The sequence below is a fragment of the Capricornis sumatraensis genome, chromosome 15 (genome assembly GCF_032405125.1).
Source record: "Capricornis sumatraensis isolate serow.1 chromosome 15, serow.2, whole genome shotgun sequence".
NCBI lineage: Eukaryota > Metazoa > Chordata > Mammalia > Artiodactyla > Bovidae > Capricornis > Capricornis sumatraensis.
In genome coordinates this window covers 63,593,193-63,620,156 of record NC_091083.1, presented here as the reverse complement: position 1 = coordinate 63,620,156, position 26,964 = coordinate 63,593,193, and the positions used below count along the sequence as shown (strand labels likewise).

At 40.5% G+C, this 26,964-nt stretch overlaps 1 protein-coding gene across 2 annotated transcripts in view; it reads right to left on the bottom strand.

Moving 5' to 3' along the window:
* The window catches only part of CSNK2A1 (casein kinase 2 alpha 1), a 56,563-nt gene extending 30,647 nt beyond the window's left edge, over positions 1–25,916 (bottom strand). The window contains exon 1 of one of the 2 annotated variants that reach the window (XM_068987798.1): positions 25,793–25,916. The gene's annotated coding sequence lies outside the window, so the exon portion shown is untranslated. The remainder of the gene's footprint in view (positions 1–25,792) is intronic. The other variant, XM_068987799.1, reaches the window with a different exon arrangement.
* Between the last annotated feature and the right edge of the window lie 1,048 nt (positions 25,917–26,964).

Genomic DNA, 26,964 nt, shown 5'->3' with positions numbered 1-26,964 from the left:
TCAAGTCCTAGGTTCAAATCCCTAATTGGCTGCAGGACCTCTACTGGGCTTCTTCCAGCTTTGATTCATCACTTATAAAACCTGTCTAATTGCACTTGCTCAAGTGAGATGTTCTTCTAAAAAGGGCTCAGAAACACCAAATACAATGTAAATTAACATTAAATGATTACTCTACCATTGTTGTGAAAACTAATAAGCAGAAGCCTGGCCTTAAAAGGCTGTGGTCTTCAATTTTAGTTTTCTTCACTTCATTTACAAAAATTATAGGAGTTGAGGTTAACTCCCAGCCTCTGAGGGCCAATTTATGGGTGGACACGCCATTACAAAATGAGACTCATTTCTCCATGGAAATCATCTGACTCACATGGAAAATATTCCCCAACTCCTTTAATAGACCAAATATCAATCACGCTCTTACCACCAAGTCTTCGGCTCTCATATAGCCTTCATGTTCTCTGAGAAGAGCAGAGGAAGACTATTCACTAATGAAACTCCTGAGATCCTCAAATACCTGTTTAACTGACATTTGCAGCTTTGTGCCTTATCAACAGGGACCTAATTTATGAACAGGGGAATTTGATCCTCCACTGGGAGGACAAATGGTTGTTTTGCAGCAACCCAAAGCGGTACTTTACTTTACTGTCATGCATACCGAGTAATCTGCTTAGAGTAAGAGTCATTCACATGAATTTTAAATAGCTGGCCTTCGTGGGGAGAAGGAAATGGGGGTGTGTGCATGTGTGTATTTTTGAACCACACAGCCCAGCAACTTCAGATAAGTGAAATGGTACAAGGAGGGGTGAGGGAAGGTGATGGAATGGAGTAAAGAGGATGGAAAAAAGATGATAAACATTATTCTACTCAGAAATACTACTTCACTTGCACCTCTGTAAATATGTATGGATATTCACATGCTCTATACAGTCAGCCAAACAAGACCGGGAGCTGACTGTAGCTCTTATCATGAACTCCTTATTGCAAAATTCAGGCATAAATTGAAGAAAGCAGGGAAAACCACTAAGCCATTCAGCTATGACCTAAGTCAAATCTCTTATGATTATACAGTGGAGGGGATGAACAGATTCAAGAGATTAGAACTGGCAGATAGAGTGCCTGAAGACCTATGGACAGAGATCCATAATACTGTACAGGGGGCGGTGACCAAAACCATCCCAAAGAAAAAGAAATGTAAAAAGGCAAAATGGCTGTCTGAGGAGGCCTTACAAAAATAGCTGAGAAAAGAAGTGAAAGGCAAAGGAGAAATGGAAAGATATATCCAACTGAATGCAGAGTTTCAAAGAAGAGCAAGGAGAGATAAGAAAGCCTTAAGTGAACAGTGCAAAGAATTAGAGGAAAACACAGAATGGGAAAGACTAGAGATCTCTTCAAGAAAATTAGAGATACCAAGGGAACATTTCATGCAAAAATACAGAGAAGAACTACACAAAAAAGGTCTTAACGACCTGGATAACCTCTGATGTGGTCACTCATCAGAGTCGAGCATCTTGGAGAGTGAAGTCAAGTGGGCCTCATAAAGCATTATTATGAATAAAGCTAGTGGAAGTGATGGAATTCCAGCTGAGCTATTTCAAACCCTAAAAGATGATGCTGTGTAAAGTACTGCACTCTATATGTCAGCAAACTTGGAAAACTCAGCAGTGGCCAGAGGACTGCAAACGGTTAGTGTTTATTCCAATCCCAAAGAAAGGCAACGCCAAAGAATGTTCAAACTACTGTACAACTGTGGTCATTTCACATGCTAGTAAGGTAATGCTCAAAATCCTTCACACTAGGCTTCAGCAGTACATGAACCAAAAACTTCCAGATGTAGAACCTAGATTTAGAAAGGGCAGAGGAACAAGAGATCAAACTGCCAATATCTGTTGGATCACAGAAAAAGCAAGGGAATTCCAGATAAATATCTACTTCTGCTTCATTGACTACAATAAGGCCTCTGACTGTGTGAAAAATTCTTCAAGAGATGGGAATACCAGACCACCTTATTTGTCTCCTGAGAAACCTGTATGTAGGTCAAGAAGCAATGGTTAGAACCAGACATGGAACCATGGGCTGGTTCAAAACTCGGAAAGGAGTATGTCAACGCTGTGTACCGTCACACTGCTTATTTTAACTTATATGCAGAGTACATCATGCAAAATGCTGGGCTCAGTGAATTCCAAGCTGGAATCAAGATTGCCAGAAGTAGCATCCTCAGATATGCAGAAAATATCACTCTAATGGCAGAAAGTGAAGAGGAACTAAATAGTCTCTTGATGAAGGTAAAAGAAGAGAGTGAAAAAGCTGGCTTAACGTACAAAAAACTAAGATTATGGCATCCAGTCCTAACACTTCACAGCAAACAGATGGGGAAAAACTGGAAACTGTTTACAGATTTTATTTTCCTGGGCTCCAAAATCACTGGGGATGGTGACTGCAGTCATGAAATTAAAACACCCTTGTTCCTTGGAAGAAAAGCTTCGACAAACCTAGATAGCATAAAGCAGAGATACCACTTTGCTGACAAAGGTCTGTCTAGTCAACGCTATGGTTCTTCCAGTAGTCATGTATGGGTGTAACAGTTGGGCCACAGAGAAGCATGAGCGCTGAAGAAGTGATGCTTTTGAACCGTGGTGGTGGAGAGGACTCTTGAGAGTACAGCAAGGAGATCCAACCAGTCAATCCTAAGACCTCCTTGGTGACACAGGAGTTAAGAATCTGCCCTCCAATGCAGTGGATGTAGGTTCCATCCCTAGTCTGGGAAGATCCCACGTTCTGTGGGGCAACTAACCCCGTGTGCCATACCACAGACCCAGCAGAGCCAAAAATAAAATAAATAAAAGTAACTAATTTAGGGTTCAAACAAACAAAACCACCAGTCAATCCTACAGGACATCAACTCTGACTATTCACTGGGAGGACTGATACTGAAGCTCCAATACCTTGGCCACCTGATGCTGGGACTCATTGGAAAAGACCTTGATACTGGGAAAAACTGAGGGCAAAAGGAGAAGAGGCGACAGAGGATGAGATGGTTGGATGGCATCACTAACTCTATGGACATGAGTATGAGCAAACTCTAGGAGATAGTGAAGGACAGGGATCCCTGACATGCTCCAGTTCATGAGGTTGCAAAGAATCGGACACGATATAGCAACTGAACATTTACATGCAGCCTAACAAGAAGGAAATACAGGGATGAGCTAAATCTCTCAACTACAGATTTGGTTCTTTCAGACATTTCTTCCTTTGTTCACCCCTTTAACTATATGAGCATCTACTATGAAAAAGTACTGTGCTAGCCTGTGGGAATATAATAATGAGCACGGCAGAACAGGGTGAGATGAATATGCCTTTAAGATTTTACCTACAGTTTAAGGACAATGGAAATTCATTGAAGAGTTTTACGCAGACAAGTGACCTGTATGTACATTTTGAGTAAGTTTATTCTGGCTGGTGTGAGACAGACAGAGAGAATACATTTGGGGAAACAGAAAAGTTATCAACAGTAGCCTATGTGAGAGAGATGATGAAAGCCTGACCTATGGTGGTAGCAATGGAGATAAAAGAACTAATTAAGACGAACAAAATTTATGGTGTAAAATCAACAGCTCTGGGTGGACTGGATTAATGGTGTAAGGAGTGGAAGTGACTTTCAGATGTCTGGCTATAGAGACTGTTGATGCCATTCAGGGAGATAAAAAACATTCGGGAAGACAGCTCACAAGTCAGGTTTTGAACATAAGGTTCATGAGGTTAAAATGCTTCTTTGACATGTTAAAAAGAGAACTGAACAGGCAATTAGGTATTACAAGTCTGGAGCTAAAAGTCTGGAGCTAAAAGTTTTCCAGCTTTAAAGTATCTGCCCCCCATCTCTCCCCTAGAATTCTATGTGGCAGGCATTTCTTTTCCTAATCTACAGGTAAGAAAACAGCCTAAGTAAATTCAGCAGCTTTACCAAGACCATCCAGTAGAGATGGGCTGGGATTCAAAGCCCAGATGACTGGCCTTCAAGGTGTCTTTACATTCCTATCGAACTTACCACTTCCTACATCATATGGTAGTCTTCAAACTTTAATTTCCTTATTAGACCTTTAACTCCTTGAAGTCAAGATTCATTGTCTAATCCATCTTTTTACATTACAGTACCCAGCCCAAGGCATTGCATTTTGTAGGATGTTCAGTAAATATTATTCATCAATTAAATCAATGTTGGTTTTTTATCCGAAAACTGAAACATAAATTAAGTTGCCTCCAAAATGCAGTGTACCTTTAAACACTTCAGGTCATCTGGTACATAGCCAGGAAAACTAAAAGATTAACTCAAGGGCTCTTGAGTAATTCTTCCTTCCATTCTCTCCTCCTCCCCAATACAGCTTTTTCTATCAAATAACAGGGCCACAGTTAAAATTTGTCTTTTTCTTACACAACAATTAGAATTAAAAGAATAGTAAGAAATTTAGTTTAGCAATTTTTACAATGGCTTATCTGAAAAGTCAGGGAAACTGCTTGAGTTCTGAAGGTCAATTCTCCTATCTACCACTCACCATCAAGTGTACCTTAAAAAATATATAACTTACAGAAGAAGCATCACCTTTCCTTTTAATTTCTATTTTAAATGACCTTAGTCTTCACTGTCCCCATGTAATGCATAATACATGCAACTTTTGTGGTTAACAATTTCAGATCACTTCTATTTTAAAAGCCCTCAGACTAACTGAAGACATGGCTAAGTTTTGTCTGTTCAAAGTTTAGCCTAATCAAAGCCAATTAATCAACTATGAAAAGTTATCCTGTCAACAAAAGTTTCCCTACTAAAGTCAGACTACACTTGCAACCAAGGCCAATTACATGGCATGCATTGACCTATTCTTTAATAAAATGCAAGGAAATGAAAACGTCATTAAATCATCAGGCTAAAATATGTACTGGCAAAATCATAAGTTTATTGACATAAATTTAACAGAACTAATTAATTTCAATAAAAATTCCTTTTGCCCTCTTCAGCCAGTCTCTCCCTCTAATCTCTTCTACTCCATGTGATTTCTGTTTTTCAATCTGGTAACTAAAAAAGAAAATTATAGGCTTAGTAAATGGTCCAATATCAGAAAACTGCATAAGTCTAATCAGTTATTTGTGCTAAATATATTTTTATGGATAAATTTTCTAGTATGAGAACTGGAAAAGATTATTCTGAAACTTTCAACAATTTTCAAGCCATGAAACAGTTCTAGGTCTTTTAACCCTAATACTTACTGATGGTCTCCATCTTAAAAAAAATTAAAATTGCCCCTTCCATCCCTAGATCAACCACGGTGAACAAACAACAGCTTATACTCATCTAGACAGGACAAAGATGAGCTCCACCGTAAAGAATGAGGAATGTGCCTACACCGCACTGGCTACATGACTCAGGACTCCTCGTTTAGAGGAAAAGCCGCTGTATAAGGAAAAAACACCTTGAAGCAGTGGCAGAGAATGACCTCTTCTCAGCAACCAGGCAGCATAAACTAGTGAGAGGCTTTGCAGAACAAACTATGAATATGTTTTTTGCCTTCCTGTAGAAGCAAAAGCAAACATTTAGTCATACAAACCTGTCCTTTCCTCTTTCAAAGTAGCACTGTTTAGAATGCCAAATGAACACCAAAAGAGCCTAAAGTAGTTAATACTACACAAAATTACTTGTTTCAAATGTCCACAGTTGCTCTTAATTTCCAATTATCTACTCCTTTCACATCAAGAGCAGAATGTTCACTCATTAAGCATTTATCTAATACTTACTATGTACCAGGAAACATGCCTGATTGACAGGAAGGGATCTTTTCTCTAGGCCCTAGAGAATAAAGAGAAAGTAACTCTGCCCTCCAACCACTGTAATGGTCTGACCAAACAGACCATTACAATCACAAGCAATCAGTACTTGAAAGAATAAAGTCAGGGTGCTCTTGCAGGAATTGAAGGGAACTCAAGTCACCCACCAACCCATTACCGTGCATTCAATAAACATCTGTGGAGTACCTCAATGTTTGGGAAAAGCAGTCAGGGAAGAAATAACACCTATACTCAGTTTTGAAGGATGCACAGCAATTATTCAGATGAAAAACACCAAAACAAGAAATCACAAAGCCCTTCTTTAAGCAAGTTAGGAGTTTTAAAGACTGTAATTTGTATCCCCAAATGACCAAAAGCTGGCACACCCTGTAGTCCTCTGTAAGAAGCATATCAGATCAACAATCTTTTAATATCTGATCTAGTGCACTCTACTCCACTGTTACTGTGTGTGCCTCTCTCCTCTGTCCTGAAACAATGATTAATCCATAACCATTGCACTTGAGATATCATTCTCTTTCCTTTTCTACTCCTCAAATAAATCAGTTCTACTGTAGAGGTGCCAAGGTCACAAAGGAAAATGCCTAGAAAGGGTATGTAGATGATCCTTAAAAGTGTGATTGCTTCTCAGTTTTAAAAATAAGAAATCAAGGTTTTTGCAGGTAACTCCTGTTTTCAGTAATGGCAGACTAGGTGAAGTTTCCTACTGAGAACCGAAGAGAACAGCTTTAACACCCCCCCTTCCCCCCACCACTTCCCTCTTCCTTTGCTCATCTGTCTCACTTAAAAAAATTGTTTTTAATTAGAGAATAATTGCTTTATAATAATGTGTTGGTTTCTACCATACATCAACGTGAATCAGCCATAGGTATACATATGTCCCCTCCCTCCTGAAGAACGCCCTCACCTCCCTCCCCATTCCACCTTCAAGGCTGTCACACAGCACTGGGTTAAGCTCCCTGTGTCAAACAGCAAATTCCCACTTGCTATCTATTTTACACAGGGTAATGTGCGTGTTTCCATGCTCTTCTCACAATTCATTCCACTCCTTCTTTCCCCCACTGTGTCCACAAGCCTGTTCTTTACATCTGACAAACAAGCAAAAAGCCAAAAGTGAAGAGAAAATGAGAACTCAGAGAAGAAAGCAAACAAGGAAGCCCCAAGGGTCTTTGTTTGATCCCCTAAAATTAGAACGCTGTTCTGACAGAAAGCAAAGGCCCAGGGTTCTGACAAGGTAAGGAGTCATAATAAATAATAAATAATGAATTTATTTATTAGTAAACAGGTAAATAAATAAATGGGAGGGAGGAGGGAAGGCGGAGGATAAAGACGTTTGTCACAATAAGCTGAGACTTGAGAGTCAATCTTAGGGTGGAAGTGAACAGGAAATAAAAGATCCAGGGAAGAGTTACAGTCCTATCTACAGAGGGAATATCTTCGGTGAAGCCTGTTTTAAGGTGACCTCTAGATCACCTGTGTCCACAGATACCCGACACGAGCAAGTTCTCTGTGGAGAAAAGAACCTTGCTATGGGCTTCAAATGAATCTTATAAATAATTTTTCAAATACAACATCCAGCTTGTAACAGAGTAAGAACTAGCAGAAAAAGAACAGATAACAAAAAAACCCTACAGACTTTTGATCTTAGACTCAAGGAAACAACTACATTGACTACCCTTACAGAAATGAAATAAACCTCAGACTATCTGCAGGGAACAGAATACTTTAAAAATAGCCAATTTCAGGGCTTCCCTGATGGTCAAGTGGTTAAGAATCCACCTGCCAATGCAGGGGACACGGGTTCCATCTCCACTCCAAGAAAACCCCACATGCTGTGGAGCACCGAAGCCCACATGCCTCAACTGCTGAGCTCACATGCTGCAGCTACTGAAGCCCATGCACCTAGGGCCTGTGCGCTGCGACAAGAGCAGCCTAGGCAATGGGAACCCTGCGCACGGCAACGAGCAGCAGCCCCCGACACAACTAGAGGAAGCCCGCATGTAGCAATGAAAACCCAGTGCAACCACACAGAACGGTGAGATACACTATACATTAGAATAGTCACATTAAAAACAAATGACAGCACCAAAAGCTGGTGAGGATGTAACAGGAACTAAATTAGAGCAACAGAAACTGACTGACTTCTGATGAGACTGCAACATGGTATAGGAACCTTGGAAAAATTTGGTCACTGATTACAAAGTTACATAAACACTTACCATAAACTCAGCATTCCCCCCCAGATATTTATTCAAGTGAATGTATGTTCATACAAAAACCTGTATACAAATGTAGACAGCAAGTTTATTCATAATTGCAAAAAAAAAAAGGGAAACCACCAAGATGTCTAAGAGGTGAATGGATAAACAAATGGTATATGTATAATCACACAATGGAAAATAAGTTATTGATCTGTACAACATGGATGAATATTAAATATATTTTGTTAAGTAAAAGAGCCAGATCCAAAAAGCTAGATGTTGTATGTTTCCAATATGACATACTAAAAAAACCAGGAATGACCAACACATGGAAATGCTACTGTTCTGTTTACTATTAATTTGCTACTCTTAAGTATTCTCAAAACCCACACAACTGTCCATGACAAAGAGTGGACATTACTGGTTGCAAATTCCGAGATCTGTCCACTAAGAGCACCTAGAAGCTGTGCTAATGAGTAGCAACAAGAATAAGTAGTGTCCAAACCTTGGTTTCTCAATACCTTTCTCCAATAAAAAGGAATGAGGGCTCTTTAGAGAAATGGGTGATTCTAGGATTGAGTCAGAGAAAAATATAAGAAAAAGGACATAACTGCTAAAAATCGAAATACAGTCCACAATTTAATTAACAGTATTGTATCGGTGTTAATTTCTTAGTTTAATAAAGTGTCATGGTTATGTGATATGTTAACATTAGGGGAAGCTGGGTGAAGGGTATGTGAGGATTCTATCTTTGCAACTCTTGTAAGTCTAAAATTATTTCCAATTACAAGTTAAATACAGACAATACTAGGTGCTAGAGGGATAGGGAACAACTGAATACTCTTCTTACACTGCTAGTGGGAATGCAAACTAGTACAGCAAAGCCCTTATGGAAACAGTGTGGCAGTTTCTTAGAAAGTTACAAATTTTCATATAACCTGGCAACCCTACCATAAAGCCTATACAAGTGCATTTATAGCAGCTCAACTCATAATCACCAAAAAAAATCTTAAATGGATAAGCAAACTGTTGTCCATCCATACAGTGGCACATAATTTCAGTGAATCTCAAAAGCAATAAAGAAGCCAGTTTTCAAAATATTATATATTGCCTGATTCAATTTATCTAACATTCTCAACAAGACAAAACTATAATAACTGAAAATCGAATAGTGGTTGCCAGAGAATAGGGCTGGGGGGCTGGGTAATATAGAGAGGTGATATAATTGTTCTGTGTCTTGGTTGTGATGGTGGTTACTTCTCTGGTGGCTCAGACAGTAAAGAATCTGCCTGCAAAGCAGGAGACCTGGGTTTGCTCTCTGGGTTGGAAAGATTCCCTGGAGAAGGGAATGGCCACCCACTACAGTATTCTTGCCTGGAGAATTCCATGGACAGAGTAGCCTGGCAGGCTACAGTCCATGGAGTTGCAAAGAGTCAGACATGACTGAGTGACTAACACACAGAAAGGAAATCAGTTTTACTGTATATTAATTAAAAAAATAAAATTAAAAAAAGGGAAAATCCTATCATATGCCGTATCCTAAAACATAGGATAACACGAGGGACAAATCTGAAATACTGAGAGGAAAAAGACTTAGCAAAGCTGATACAAAAAGAAATGAAAATCCTGAATATCTAGCCATTTCCACTTCAATCAGTATGATAACTGGCTATCAGTTTTCAACCTCCTTTCCATCCTAATGTTTCCCTACTGCATAGCTTAATATTTCTATAACACTTTTTATTTATCACTGTGCCTAAGCCATGCTGAATATGTTTTATGAATATTTGATTAACTGATATTAAGACAGTAACAGACAATATATTGGCGAAAATCAAACCTGTTTGCATATGGATCTGCTCCTCTTCAACACTGAGAAAAGGAGTTTGGCTGTATAGTGGATATTTGATCTGTAGCTGATTTTAAAGTTGCTCTTCAGTCTTACATGTAAATTTTATCACACACATCACTAACACCAGAGGTGAAACAGTCATACTATCACTTCCCAATGAGATATGAATTTAGTCAATATGTGTGGGAGATGTTTCTTTAGAGCCATGAGCTTTTATGAGGCCATGTAACTTACCCATGTGATGAGTATCCTTGATAGAACTACAGAAACAATATAGTACTGTTACTGAAAAACATGAACTTGGATTTATAAGGCTTCATGAGGTGGCAGAAAGAACAGGAACACTTGAGCCATTAAGACCAAATATGGCTCTGGGACTGCCGTTTAACCTATCCGACTTCACTGAGGAAACTGCAGGATATGAGGAGTAGCAGTCTCTCCCTCTCCCTCCCTTACTATCATGGAGGTAGGTAACCTAGGAGACAATCATACTTCTTGCGGATGACCAATAAGCAATAAAAAATAGGGTAGGTTGTCCTAGACTTGCCAAAAACAAATAGGTTGGAAACAGGACAGCAAATTTTATCTATCCAGCTTCCAAATCTAAAGAAGTGTGAATGCCTATACCTATACTGTTTCTTGGGATTTAAAATGATCACTTTTGAAAATAACAAGCCCAGTAAAAGTGAAAGTCACTCAGTCGTGTCCAACTCTTTGTCACCCCATGGGCTGTAGCCTGCCAAGCTCCTGTCCGTGAAATTCTCCAGGCAAGGATACTGGAGTGGGTGGCCATTCCCTTCTCCAGGAGTTCTTCCCAACCCAGGGATCGAATCCAGGTCTCCTGCACTGCAGATAGATTCTTTACCAGCTGGGCCACCAGGGAAGCCCAAGACCTATGTAATACCTTTTCCATGTTACAGTAGGTGAATCTGAACAACTTTTACAATGTCACAGAGGGCAAGTGATTTTAAAATATTCTGTCTAGATTCAAAACCTATTCATTCTGTTTTATAGCGAACATATATACTCTATTTAGCTCACACAGTCTCTTTTCGCCCAGTTTTTAAAGCTGAGATAAAATCCACACATCACATCTATCATTTAAAAGTGCACAATTCAGTGGTTTTTCTGATGTTTTTAACATGCAACTGTCACCACCATATGATTACCTTCACCTCCAAAGAAAACAAACATCCCATAGTAGTCACTCCTAATAACTCCCCACCCCGCCTCCCACGTCTTAACAACTATTTATCCGCTTTCTGTCTTTACAGATTTGCCTATTCTGGACATTTCATAAAAGCAGAATCACACAATACATAACCCTAAGTGCCTGGCTTCTTCCATTTAGCATGTTTTCAAGGTTCATTAATGATGTAGCTTTACAATAGTTCATCCCTTTTTACGGCTGAATCCACTGTAAGGATATACCACATTTTGTTCATCCAGTCATCAGTAGATGGACATTTGTTTTTACTTTACGGACTTTATGACTAATGCCGCTATGAACATTCTATGCAAATTTTCCACAGTGTTTTTTAAAAGTGAATCAGCTATTAAGTTGAATTATGTGTAAAAGATTTTCGTGATAAATAATTAGTATTTTTAAGTGTGACTTGGTTGCCAACACTAAAAACCAAATTAATGTTGTTTCTTATAAGAAGAAATGAGAAAAGGTAGGTAGATCTGTCTTCGGTAACAATGATTCTGCATTCCTGCACTGACCACATCACTTTCTGCTGACTGTGATTATGCAGTCAAAGATACCATAGGTAAACCTGGACAATTCTACACATTTATCTTGCTGGCCTGACTCCTGCAGGTATTTCGATTAGCAACCCCTGAACTATACTAAACATATAAATTTATAAATAAATTTAAAACTATTTTAAAAAGATAACTAGGGAAAAATACGGGCAAAGAAAATGTTCAGCATGATCAAATGCAACAGTAATAAGCCCATTTAAGCTCTCAATTTAAGACCATTTGCTCCTTGATTTAGTTTCCATTACTAGTTCAGTTAGAGCTTAAAAAACAAAAATCATGGAGTAGTTCGCAGTATGTTTTCGGCCAATTAGAAAATACAGAACTGACGAGATTTATAGAAAATTTTCAATGATCAAGACCCCCCTTCCTCTGTACTCCAACAGCATACTTTGCTTATCTCCTCCATTTAGCACTGTCACTGTACTGTTTACACCTCTGTTGCCCTAGCTAAACAAAGCTTCAAAGGCAGAGAATATTGCCTGTGCATCCGCAGAAGCTATCACAGAAGCTGACATACAGAATACCACGCAGAAAGTATCTGTTGGATACTGTCACACCTAAGCAATAAAAAACAAAGCAAGAGGCATAATTCTCCCAGAGCGCAGACAATACTATGTATGTACATATGTATGTATGTGTTAGTCGCTCAGTCGTGTCCAACTCTTTGTGACCTCATGGACTGTAGCCTGCCTCTGTCCACTGGATTCTCCAGGCAAGAATACTGGAGTGGCTTGCCATTCCCTTCTCTAGGGGATCTTCCCAACCTAGAGACTGAACTTGGGTCTCCTGCTTTACAGGCAGATTCTTTGCAGTCTGAGCCACAGGGAAGCAGACAATACTACAAAGCTACAATAATCAAAACAGTGTGGTATTGATACAAAACCAGACATATGGATCAATGTAACAGAATAGGGCCCAGAGATAAAGCCACACACCTACAGCCAATTAATCCTTGACAAAGCTGGCAAGAATATAAAATAGAAAAAAGACAGTCTCTTCAGCAAACGGTGCTGGGAAAGTAATTCAATGAAGTTAGACCACACCCTCACACTATGAACAAAAATAAATTCAAAATGCTTTATAGACTTAAATGTAAGACACAACTCTATAAAACTCCTAGAAGAAAATAAAGGCAAAATATACTCTGACATGAATTGTACCAGTATTTTCTTAGGTCAGTCTCCCAAGACAAAAGAAATAAAAACAAAAATGGGATCTAATCAAACGTATGACTTTGCATAGCAAAGGAAAACAACAACAAAAGAAACTGAAAAACCAAACCAAAACAAAACATGACAAGACAATTTAAGGAATGGGAGAAAATATTTGCAAATGATACAAACCGACATGGGCTTCATCTCCAAAATATACAAACAATTCATACAACTCAACAACAGCAAAACCAAACAGACCTTAACAGACATTTCTCCAAAGAAGACACACCAGTGGCTAGAGCATGTGCGCATGCTAAGTGGCTTTCATTGTGTCTGACTCTTTGCGACCCTATGGACTGTAATCCGCCAGGCTCCTCTGTCCATGGGATTCTCCAGAAAAGAATACTGGAGTGGGTTGCCATGCCCTCCTCCAAGGAATTTTCCCAACCCAGGGATCGCACTTATATTCTTTATGTCTCCTGCATTAGCAGGTGGGAAGCCCTACAGATGGCCAGTAGATACATGAAAAGATGCTCAACATCACTAATTACTAGAAAAATGAAAATCAAAACTACAATGAGGTACCACCTCACACTGGTCAGAATGGCCATCATTAAAAAGTCTACAAATAACAAATGCTGGAGGGGGTGTGAAGAAAAGGGAACCCTTTTACCCTATAGGTGGAAACATAAGTATCAAAGGTAGGTTTGATACAGTCATTATGGGAAACAGTATGGAGGTTTCTTAGAAAACTAAAAATAGAATGATCTAGCAATCCTACTCCCCTGCATATACCTGGACAAAACTGTAATTCAAAAAGATATATGCAACCCTATATTCATAGCAGCACTATTCAAAATAGCCAAAACATGCAAACAACCTAAATGTCAATCAACAGATGAAGGGATAAGGAAGATGTAGTACATATATATACAATGGAATACTATTCAGCCATAAAAATGACATATGCAGCCACATAGATGCGAGATTATTAAAACTAAGTGAAGTAAGTCAGAAAGACAAATATTGTATGACATCAGTTGTATGTGGAATCGAAAATATGGCACAACTGAACCTATCTACAAAACAGAGAAAGACTCATAGACACAGAGATCAGACTTGTGGTTGCCAAGGAGAGAGGAAGGAAGAGGGATGGGCTGGGAATCTGGGGTTGGTAGATGCAACCTACAATATTTAGAATGGATAAACAAGCTCCTACTGTATAGCACAGGCAACCATATCCAATCTCCTGGGATAAACCATAATGGAAAAGAATATTAAAACAAAAAAGAATGCACTCGTATGTAAAACTGAGTCACTTTGCTGTGCAGCAAAGATTGGCACAACACTGTAAATAAACTATATTTCAATTTTAAAAATACTGTGAAAAATGATAACCATACAAATGTTACTGTATTAAAAATAATAAAAAGGGGAAACTGTTATTTGGACTAAACAAATTATTTCAAACTGGAATTCATCAATGAGATTGGAGGTCCATGAATTCCCTAAAGTAATACAAAGTAGCAAGTACAGTACATTTTTTGAAATAAAGATCTGCAGCTTTCACTACAGGCTCAGATAAATCTGTAAACCCCAGCAGAATTAAGAATTGCTAAATTAGACAAAAGGAGAGGTATATTTTTAACACTGCAAAATATCAATTTTTAAAAGTTAACTTGATGGGAATTCCCTGGTGGTCCAGTGGTTAGGACTCCATGCTTCTACTGCAGAGGGTACAGGTTTGATCCCTGGTTGGGAAGAGGCTGCAGGCTGCACAGCATGGTCAAAAAAGGTGGGGGGGGGGGGCTAACTTAATAATTTACATAAATATTAAACAATTAAAAATTTTAAGCTAGTATATCCCATTATTTCCGAAAGGAAGAGGGGAAGACAATGTATCCTAGGTTTCAATTTATGTTAAAGCAGGAGACCCATGCCTGATGAATGATTAACAAAGTGTCAGCTCCCAGAAAAGATACAGTGGCATTCAGAGTCAGATGAGGACACCAATTTTATACAAGGGAACTTGTTTTGCTTCACGTTATTGCTTAAACAAATAAGAACTCAAATTTCTTCACAAGTGCCCAAACTCTAATCGTTTAGCCTCACATTTTAAAGTATAACCCCTGAATTATATGTGGAAAGGAAACTGCTTGAGGATCAGAAAGATACACTTAAAATGGTCTTTTCTAAACTTAAAATCAAGACTATTTTCAGATCAGCATCCCCTCGAACCTTAAAACTGTTAAGACACTCAATTACTGAACTTTCTCAACTAGCGCTTACACGCAGCCTTTTAAAAACTCAAAACACAAAGAGTAGTATTTGTAATAATGGATAAATGATCAAGACTTTTGGACTTAAGGTCACTGGTTTGGAGGCCCTGTACTCTGCCCAAATGGCCTGAAGTCTGAGGGGACCAGAATCTCAGCATATCTGTAACTCTCCCTGACACAGTCCACTGGCTGAAAAATTCTGATTTAACTAAAGAGATCATGAGCTGAATTGTCAAAATCCATGCAGTAGGCTGAGAAAACTATTTTCTTAGTGCTCCTTTATTTTAAGAGATACACAATTCATCTTTCACAGCTTTCAAGTACAGTTCACTAATATACTACCCATTTCTTCTGGGAGGTCATCCATTCAGAGGTTGCTGGCACAAGAAAACCAAAACAATAAGCACAACCTAAACCTCCTAACCCTATAGCTTGAAAGAATAACCCAAAAGAAAACAGGTCAATGGTGGAAATAAATGAAGATTAAATGAAGCGATCTTCTTTCCTCTATTTTAAAATGATTCTCCCTCATCTATTAAACTAATGCCATAAGTAATGGTGTTTTATTTTTTCAATTTGGGAAAAATACAGAGGTAAAAATGTTAACAATTTAGCTCCTTGACAGTTCGCCATACCCACCCCAACCCTCAAATTCCAAGATCCCAAGAGCACACTGAAAAGCAAGAAAACTACCTGGTTCAAAGCTAACTGTAAATTTTTTTAGATCCTGTTACGGGTCTGAATTTGGAATATAAATTTCACAATAACACCTGATATAATCCTAACAAGGACTTCCCTGATAGCTCAGTTGGTAAAGAATCCGCCTGCAATGCAGTTTGATTCCTGGGTTGGGAAGATCCCCTGGAGAACGGATAGGCTACCCACGCCAGTGTTCTTGGGCTTTCCTGTGGCTCAGCTGGTAAAAGAATCTGCCTGCATTGTGGGAGACCTGGGTTTGATCCCTGGGTTGGGAACATCTCCTGGGGAAGGGAAAGGCTACCCACTCCAGTATTCTGACCTGGAGAATCCTGTGGGCAGAGGAATCTGGCGGACTACAGTCCATAAGATCGCAGAATCAGACATGACTGAGCGACTAACACTATACTACTCTAGCACATACAAATATTTCTGAATCATTTTGCTGTATATCTGAAACATTATAAGTCAACTACACTTTAATAATACTGAAATCAAACATCCCCAAGCAGTTTGATCTGAATTAACACAGTTCTACCTCAAACACTGGACATAAGTATGAAGTACAATACTGTTTCCAATAATATAAAATACAATAAATGGTGGGCAAAGAAGCTATTACCTGTGTCTTTTTACCAGGCAACACAGTGAAATAAAGTCCCAATCTGCTACTCTATTCCACTTGCCACCACCCTCCGGAACCAAAAGATTCGTTGTGACCTACAGGAATCTAAAGTATAACCCATATATGTATGTAATAACTATCATTTGAATGTCTTGTATAAGCCAGACATGGTGTTAGATGTAGATTCCCATTTTACAAATAAACATGGATTCAGAGGATAAATAACCTGCCAAATATCACAGGACTACTAAGTAACTGAGGCCAGATTTGAACCCAAGTCAAATATTATTTCAAAGCCTAAACAGGGATTATTCTTCACTAATTTAACACTATTTCCCCAATTCTGCATACTGATTCAACAAGAACCTATCATTTGTAATATTAAAATGAAATGGATTTCTTTAAATTTGGAGGCAAGGTGAGGGGTGAGAGATTTGAGTTTCGACAATCTGGAGTCTTTGTTATTCTCTTACCTGAACAGGCTGGCCACAATGTCACAGTGGTATAAAAAATCAGATTTGAAAAGATGGGACAATTCCCAAGGCAGATGGCTATTTGCACTCATTCTATACAGAGTCATAAATATACAGAGGACTGTAAGTACTGATGAAGGCAGGTTTCTGCTATGCCTAAAGGTGTGTGTGTATGATTTAAGAATACAGAGCAAAGAAAGCAAGTTAGTGGATTACCTTAGCGAGCAAGATACACAGAAGATGTTAATGCAGGAAAAAGTTCTCCTCCAAACATATCCCTAACACACAATACACAAGTTAATTCCCAAACTGTGATCAAAGAACCATCAGGAATAAGATCTCTGATGTCAGGTTCACAAGTCCATAGGTGAGCAAACTTTGAACTTTCCCCAAGTCTGAGACGGAAAGAGTCACTTTTCTATCTAGAAGCAACAGAACCCTAGATTCACCAAGACTAGATAACACCCTGACCATGTTCACTGTAGATGAGTAACTGAGGCAATCTACACTGGGCATGAGTTACATACTGACCCACCCCTAAGCAGCAATTCAGTACCTCACCCATCCAACAGGCCACATCAGAAACAGGAAGCACAGGCTGAAAAATAAGAACTCCTGGCAGCAGAAAATGAGAATCAAGAGTATCGGCACTGGCAATGAACACAGTTTTCACTGACAGGGAAGGAAAAGGTACCTGGCATTTTATAAATTATCTCCTTTAATTTTCAGTTGTGAAGTGAAAGTCGCTCAGTTGTGTCCGACTCTTTGTGACCCAAATTCTCCAGGCCAGAATACTGGAGTGGGTAGCCATTCCCTTCTCCAGGGGATCTTCCCAACCCAGGGATCGAACCCAGGTCTCCCGCATTGCAGGCAGATTCTTTACCAGCTTGAGCCACAGGGAAGCCAAGAATACTGGAGTGGGTAGCCCATCCTTTCTTCAGCAGATCTTCCTGACCCAGGAATCAAACCAGGGTCTTCTGTATTGCAGGCGGATTCTTTACCGAGCTATGACAACTGGCTGCTGCTTTAGTTATTAATCCTCACAAGAATATTCTGAGGTAAGTACTGATGCCCATTTTATAGATGAAGGAACAAAAGGCTAATAAGTAAGTTGCCCAAGGTAGTTGTTATCCCAATTGCAGAGATGACAAAATCCAGGCTTAAGAGTTAAGTAAACTTGGTTACTAAACCCAAACTTGGTCTCATTCCAAAGCTGAAGCTTTTTCCAACTATCCTGCTGGCTCCCTCCCTTAGTTCCCCCAGTAAACTTTTCTTTTTCTTTTTTATTGAAGGGCAATTTCTTTACAAAATTTTGTTGTTTTCTGTCAAACCTCAACATGAATCACACAGGTATATATATATCCCTTCCCTTCTGAACCTCCCTCTCCATCCCATCCCTCCAGGTTGACACATATACCCTGTTTGAGTCTTCTGAGCCATACAGCAAACTCCTGTTGGCTATCTATTTTACATATGGTAATGTTAAGTTTCCATATTATTCTTTCCATACATCTCACCCTCTCCTCCCCTCTCCCCATGTCCATAAGTCTATTCTGTTTCTCCATTGCTGCTCTGTAAATAAATTCTTTAGTACCATTTTTTCTAGACTCCATATATGTGCATTAGAATACGATACTTATCTTTCTCTTTCTGACTCACTTCGCTCTGTATAATAGGTTCTAGATTTATCCACCTCATCAGAACTGACTCAAATGTGTTCCTTTTTATGGCTGAGCCCCAGTAATCTTGGTTAAAGAATTTCATCAAGAATCAGAAATCCTGAATCCACTGCCCACCAAATTTCTGCAGCTGTTTCAGAAGCTATACCTAAGATACAAAGCCAGTAAAAGTTTTCATAAGAAACCACTCCAGAAAGCCTCTGCCTTTTGGCCAAGATCAAGTGCAGAAAGCTGCCAAGTTACGGAAGGATACATAACATTACGACAAAATGACACTCAATTTTAAGTTTGAGGTCAAGGACCATCTAGAGATCAGGTAGGCACAGCACCTACCTGAAATACACCAGGCACTCACGGCTTGTTGAAAGAATTAACATCGTTTCACTGGTTATAAATCTAATAAGGTCAAATGGCTATTTTGTACTTTCTGATATGACATGATTAAACTTTTAGGAAAATAATTTATCCATTCATTTTAACAAGGTTGCTTTCTTAAAAATTACAGAACATTAATGAGATAGCTAAATTGAGAAATGCCCACTAGGGCATTAGTCATAACTTCAGAAAAATTTCAAGTGTTCACTTTTCCAAGCAGATTAAAATGTTTCAGCTAATAGAAATCTGTCAGAAAAATCCACAAGACCAGAAAGTGTGAAAAGAAAAAAGTGGCCAATATAAAGGCATTTAAGACAAGACACATATAAAATTATAAAGCATTATTCTAAGTATACCCCAGTATTTAACCCTAAAACCCTCACTTCAGATAACACATACTTTCTATGCAAGAAAACACTATCATCACTAATGTAATAAAAGCTTGCCCACCACAGTAACTGTTGCTAAGTACATTTCTTATGTTTAAGGCTGAAAGACACACACTCTGTAGAAACCAGTGAAAAGTCACTCCTAGCATGATACTATTAATTCTTTCACCTTCAACTTTTAAAAAGATAACACTTGACTTCTATAATGTGAAGGAGAAAAAAGTTTGGTCAACAAGTAGGTCAGCTGAACTCTACCTTGGAGAAACTACCAATTGCCTATAACCCAATGTAAATATTTATTACAATGACAGCAGTTCCTTTTTCTTAATAATTCTAGAGGAATTTTTTCCTTTGAAAAGCTAGATGGCTTAGATCTCAATATATTAAGGAACAACTAAATGACACAGTACCATTTTAAATTATCCCTTTTAGGAGTTCAAGGAAATCTGGGTGTATGAAGGCACTAACATTCTTGTGAAACAAACTTGGTCCAGGTCACCCAATGAATTGTGACAGACCAAGGATCAAATCCAGCTTCTTATTTTAAATTAAGGATCACAAGCATTACCTTAAAACACTAAGTCCTTACCTAATCCAATGCCAAATCACGTAATTCTGTTTCTGAACTTGTACAAATTGTACTGTAATATTTATGCGAAAGATGTCAAACAGTTGTCAAAACAATTATCATAAATGTAACAGTTAACATCTTTTGGGCACTTCCTGTGTTAGGTGCTATGCTAAATGTGTTATGTGTTACCTCAATCAATCCTCACAATGACCCCATGAGGAAAATGAGGCACAGAGAGATAACCTATGTAAGGTAAACTATAGAAAAAGGACAGGATCAAGGTACACAGAGAATATATTCTTAAAGCCACGAATCCCCACTGCCTGGACCAGGATTCTAGGCCAGCTGTAGGACTGAGATACTTGGTTTAGTCACTTAACCTTCAGGTGGCCCAATTTCCTTTACTCTAAACCTTAAAGTCAAACAGATAATCACAAAAGTCCTTCATATCCTGAAATGCTCTAATTGTGTAATCATCTTTCTATTCAGGTAACTAACTCAAAGAGAAACTTGTCTTATTTCCTCCATCCTCTGAGGTTCCCTTCACTAAAGTTGAGAGTCCACATTTTTGTATCTAATTAGTAACATACTGATAAACAACAACAAGAAGGCCTTTCTTAAAAGTCAGAAGTCTTTTCTGCAATTATGATTCCAAAATCATATTCTTTTTAAAACTGTATTGGCTTTTTTAGAAATTAATAGTTGATTTACAGTGTTACAGTAGTTTCAGGTGTACAGCAAAGTGATTTAGTTATACACATATACCCAAACCTTATTTATGGCTGCTACGGGTCTTCACGGCTGTGCATGGGCTTTCTCTCGTAGACGTGAGAGTCGGCTATTCATTGCGTCCCTTTTCTTGCTGGGGAGCACAGGGTCTAGGCGCACTTGCTTCAGTAACTGCAGCACGCGGGCTCAGCAGTCATGGTGCATAGCTCTGCGGCATGTGGAATCTTTCCAGACCAGGGATCGAACCCGTCTCCCCTTTACTGGCAGGCATATTCCTATACACTGTACTACCAGGCAAGTCCCCAAATCTTATTCTTAACCTCAAGTGACCAATGACAATGACTGGACTTCCTTGGTGGTCCAATGGTTGAGAATCTGTCTGCCAATGCAGGGGACACAGGTTCAATCCCTGGTCCGGGAAGTTTCCACATGCTGTGCTGTGGGGCAACCTAGCCTGTGCCCTAGAGCCCGTTCTCTGCTACAGGAGAAGCCACCTCAATGACAAGCCTGTGTATCGCAACTAGAAAAAGTCCCCTGCAGCAACAAAAGTCCAGCTCAGCCAAAAAAAAAAAAAAAAAAAAGGAGGGGGGCAGCAATGACAGGGAGAAAAGACCTTGTAACAATTTTGGGTTGGGGTGGGAAGCGTGAAAGAACAGACTACTGTATATAGGTGGTTATCAATTCCTAAAAAATAATCACCCATTTTCAGCTCTTCTAAAAAAACGGAAATCTTTAAAGGATTGTCAAATAAACTCAATGCTTTATTCAGCTAATAAAGATGAAGGAATTATCCAGGATGCTTATAACAGGCATGGAAGAATCATCAATTTATAGAAATTCTACCAAAATGGCCTAGAACTCTAGAAATCTGTTTTACCAAGCTGTTCATCTAGGCCCTTCAAACTTCATCTAATGACACATGCTTACACATCTAGGAAATGTGTAAGGATGTGTAAGGATGCTTACACATCTAAGAAGAAGCCTAGGTTCCACTTAACACCATTATTCTGTGAGGTCTTCCAGGACCAAATCCCCACTTTACAGAATAATCTCTACTGTCTTTGTTCTCTAGAAAATAACCCCTGAAAGATTCTTAAATAAAGTAACCAAAACCCCTCTAATTAGTTTTCTTTTAAAATTCTTCTAATTAGTTTCCTATTGTCGCTGGAACAAACTACCACAAACATAAAACAACACAATTTATTATCTCACAGTTTCTATAGCTAGAAGGTAGGGTTGGCTGGATTCTCAAACTTAAGGTCCTGCAAGGTCAAAAATCATAGTGTCTGTAGGGCTATGTTCCTTGGTGGAAATTCTGGGGTAGGGAATCTGCTTTCAAGCTCATTAAGATTGCTGGCTGAAAGAGGTTCCTTGTGGGCACAGGACTAAGGTCCCTATTTCCTTGCTGGTTGTCAGCTGGTGCTGATGGCATTCCTTCTTGCGCTTACCACGTGGCCCCCTCCAGGAATGGTGGTTGAGTCCCTCTCATGCTTCAAATCTAACTCTAGTTGGATAAAGTTGTCCGCTTTCCTGTGAACAGACTGGACCTACCTACCCAGAAAATCCAGGATAACCATTTTGTTAGAATTCTTAAACCAGTTATATCTGAAAAGTCCCTTTTGCCACAAAACAGTAACAAACTCAGATTCCAAAGGATCTCCGGAATAGAGTCCACCCTAATGGCCTCCAAAGACTCACACCTCTCCCAAATGCAAAAACCATCCAATTCATCATAAGGTCTTATTTCATTAAAGCATCAACTCAAAGTCCAAAAATCTCATCTAAAGTTCATCGATTCAAAATTCCCACATCTCACCATCTAAAGCAGGTGTGGATGAAGCTCTGGGTATAATATATGAAGTGCACCCCCGTGGAGCACAATTTCTAAAAAAACACCAAAAAAGACAACTAGTTATCTGCTCCCAATCTGTAATGGTGAGACAGCCATAAGGCAATAGTCAAAAACATTCCAGTTCAAACGGAATGTAACTATAAAAGCAACCAGGCAAAATATAAGGGAAAGTGGATCTATCGGTCCAAAGCAGTTTCAAAATGTGGGCAAACTCCATTACATTTCAAAGCCAGGGAAATCTCTTCTGTAACCTTCAGTTCTACCTCTTTGGGCTCTTGGTTCCAGCCTCTAAGTCACCCTTTTTTAAAAGAAAAGAAACGCGTTCGTATCTCTAGTTTTACCAGCCTGCTTCTCACTAGTGAAAAAAAAATCTGGGGGAGGGGAGTGGTTAAGAGCCCCCTTTAATTTCCTACTCTATGTTTTTCAATCAAGCGGACATTGTCTCTGTTAGAATAAAATGCTCAAGAACTTACAAGAGCTTCACGTGAATTTCACAGGAGCTCACCAATAGACCCACATTTACAAGTAAACCAACACTTCGCTTGGAAATCTCAGCTAAACATCCAAGTTCATCACTTGTAAGTTTTCTTTTCCACATGACCTCACAACACAATCCTAAGTTTATTTGCCACTATGTAAAAAGATCCTCTTTTCTCCAGTTTCCAATGTATACTTCACTTCCACTAGAGTCCTCATTACTTCTACTAACAATCTGTTTCTAGGCCTTTTCTATCTCACGCTCCTCAAAAACCTGCTGGCCTCTTCTACTGCCACTTCCAACGTTTTTATGTAATAGTACCCCATTTCTGGTACAAAAATTTATACTAGTGTTCTACTGCTGCTGTAACAAAACCACAAACGAAGTGGCTTAAACCAAGAGAAATTTATTATCTCATAGTTTTCTATAGGTCAGAAGTTAGGTGGGCTTGGCTAGGTCTTCTGCTCAGGGTTTCACAAGATCAAAATCAAGGTGTTATCCTTGCTGGAAATTGGGGAAGAATCCACTTTCAAGCTCACTCAGGTTGTTGGCCAACTTCAGTTCCTTGTGGTTGTAGGACTGCGGTCTCCATTTCCCTCCTGGCTGTCAGCCGGGGCTGGTCTTTGTTACTAGAGGCTCCCTGCATTCCTTCTCATGCTTTCCATGTGGCCCCCTCTAGCAACAGCAAATGGAGTCCCTCTCATGATTCAATTCTTTCTGATTTCCCCTTCTGGCCCATCTCTCTTGACTCCCAGCTGGAGAAAGTTCTCTGCTTTTAAGGGTACATGTGATTAGATTGGGCCTACCCACAAAATCCAGGATAATCTCCCTGTTGTAAGATGTTTAACCCTAATAGCATCTGCAAAGGCCTTTTACCATGTAACATATTTACAGATCCGGGAATTAAGAGTTTGGATATCTTAAGCGTGGTGGTGGTGGTCACTCTGCCCACTACAACTCCAAACCCTAAGTAAAGCTTTAAACTCAGTTCCCAAAGAAAATTTCTTTCTCCAAGAGTGTGTGAAGTAAAGGTATACGGTCAGAGACAGAGACAATGGTAAAACCAAGGACTCACCCTGGAAGAGACTGGCTAAGCAAAAGAGATTAAAAATATACTTGTTTCATCCCTAAACAGTTATGCAATTAACACACTAGGCAGAAACTCACCCTTTGCTCTCCCTTAAATGTGTGCTTCTCTTCTCTACTGTATTCCATATAAAAGGATATAACCAGACCTATTTGGGTTTTGCTTTTTAAAAAAAGTTACCCCAGGGTGACCTAATTTTGCAATCAGTTGATAAACTGATCTAAGCAAACTTGAAATATTTTCATTCTTTCTTAAGTCACACACCCTCCTCCAACAGCAAATGAAAGTCAAGTATTTCAAAGTCACAGAAGGACACAAACCTGTCTAGGCAAAACTGCAGGTGAACTTTTTAAAAAACCACAAGGTAGAACTGGTCCTGGTCTTTCAGCTCAAGGTCCACCAAGACAGTTAAGCCAAGTGACTTAGAACAAAACACTACAACAACTACAAAGATAATATTCTGAAGCCTTGCCTACTGTCAGATTATTGACCACACACTTTACCTAGATTGGAGGAACCCCAAATATACCAAGTAGGCCCTTTAAGAAAAGTGACATGTAAGGTCTATCGAGCACTCACGACCTGCCAGGCACTGTAGTAAGCACCTGACACAAATTATCTTATTCACTCACCACAAACTTATCCTCTAAGAAATATCATCATCCCCGTTTTACAGACAGAAAAACAAAGATTTACAGAAGTTAGGTCACACAGGGAAACAGCAGTGGCACTTCTGATTGGGAATCCAGAGATGTACTGCCACTCCTTAGATGGAATGGACTCTTCCAACTCTTAGAAAAATCTTCCCTTTCTAGCTTTCTTTTCATTTCCTCTCCACACGCCCACTTCTCATAGAATTTAGCAGTTGAAAAGGTAATTAGGCCTCCCCAATTAATTTGCCACCTCGTTGCCAGAACTCTTTCCTTCTCACAATAGCAATAGCCAAGAAGCAACTTCTCCTGACCTCAACTTTGCTTCCCAAAAACAAACTACATAAGCTCCACCCATCACCTGCCAAGGCAAGAAATGTTCCAACGCTGCAAAAACAAAAACACAACCGAAAAACAAAAATAAAAGTCCTACTCTTCAAAAGGTCACAAACTAACACGTAAACTCAACCAATCTTTCATTCTAGGTACCTCTCCTCTTCCACCCAAGCTCCCAACTAACCCTAACTCCAGCTCCACCCGTTCTGCCCCACTTCTCAGTTCCCTTCCCCTTTATCTTCAATGACCTCGCCCCGGGTCGCCTCCACCTTGCACCCCAGTGTGCAGGTGGGAAGCCCTGCCTCGCCCAGAGGGACCTTAGGAGGCCCCCACTCCAGCAGCTCTGCTCCACAGCAAGGTCCACCCCAGCCTACACTGAGGGCATCAGTCCCCTAGACACCCTCCGCTAGCATCCCCCCTGCGGCCCCACCCCTCAAGCTCCCTTCCCCCTCTGGCGACCCCCTTCTCCAAGTTGCCCCTAGTCCCCGCCCCAGCCCAACCCTCTCCCCGGCCATAAGCTGGACTCGAGAGCCAGCTCCCATCCTCATGTCAGCCTCTGCCCCCAAAGCCTCCCTCCCCGCCCTGGGGAGTGGCCCCAGGCCTCTCCGATGAGCTGCAGGGGCCTCGGATGGTGAGGGGGGAGGGTGGGGGGCAGGGGAAGGCGAAGGGCTGCTCCGGAGTCTGCTGGAGGCGTGAGAGGCGGCCGCGCCCCGCTGCCCTGTCTGGGCCCACCCGCACCCCACAACGACCTCGCCTGGCAGCTCCCACGGTACCTGGGGTGGAAGCGGCAGCGGCGGCGGCCGCTCTCCCCTCTCCTCACACAGACAATATGGCGGCGGCGGAGGAGGAGACACACGGCTCGGCCGCCAGCCGCAGGGACCAGAGCGAGGCTGCAGCCGTCGCTGCCGGAAGCGGAAACCCCCCTCCGACCGGGAGGCGAGGAGGGACCGCTTCCGACTCCTCCCCTAGCGGAGTCTCGCAGAGTGCATCCATGCTGGGATGTCTCATTGAATCCCTAGGGGTTCAGTTCTGAACTGCGGCGCAAAATGGAAGGCGTTCTTATCGTAAATCATAATAAGGAGACTTGCAATAATTAAGAGAACTTTATTGCAGTACCTGTACGAGCTGACGAGAGAGAGAACACTAACCTCCCCCTACGTGTACAATTGGTTTGACCTCAGGTAAGATGGCGGTCCCTAGGTTTCCTGCATTTCATCCAGTTGGCAAGTCCTACAGTCTGCAAGCCGGTCCGCCTTTCGTGAAAAGAAGCATGCGCGACCTGCAGAGCTGGAGAGCGAAGCATTTTGGGAATTGAAGTCTCCTACCCTGGTCCCTCGTCTAGGCTCGGGGTTCCAGCAGCACATTTTTTTCTGCTCACACTTCGAGTTCCGGAACAAGTGAACGAAAGTTGGACCCCAGGAGTGGGATGGCGCAGGAGTCGAGAAGTGACGGTACTAGCCTTCTGGAGACTTAGACCCAGTTTCTGCTCTTACAGGAGTCCTCGCCAGAGCTGCCCTAGCCGGAATAAAATATTTTCTCTCTTCGATCTGCCTCTCCACCCTACTTTCCCAGGCAACCGCCCCAAGGCAGATACAGGGCACTTTCTATTGTGCAAAACTGATTATGACGTCCTCTTGGTTGAACATCTCCCAAGACTTTCCTTTGTGCACCAAAAAGAGTGCAAGCTCTTAACACGGAATTTCTGCATAATTTGGACACTACCGCTATCCTTTCTCCCCACCCCCCAGGCCCAACGGCGCCCCTCCACCCCGCCACCCCCCGCCCCAAGCCCCCTCTTCTGCTGCTCTCATTAAAATTTCCTGAGGCTCCCACTCACTAAAACTGCAGACTGTTTCTGGATCTTTTCTGTGTTGCCTCCCTCCCTTTGCACTGGCAATTACTTGTGTTACTGCCACCTCCTTGACTGGCTAACTTCAGTATGTCC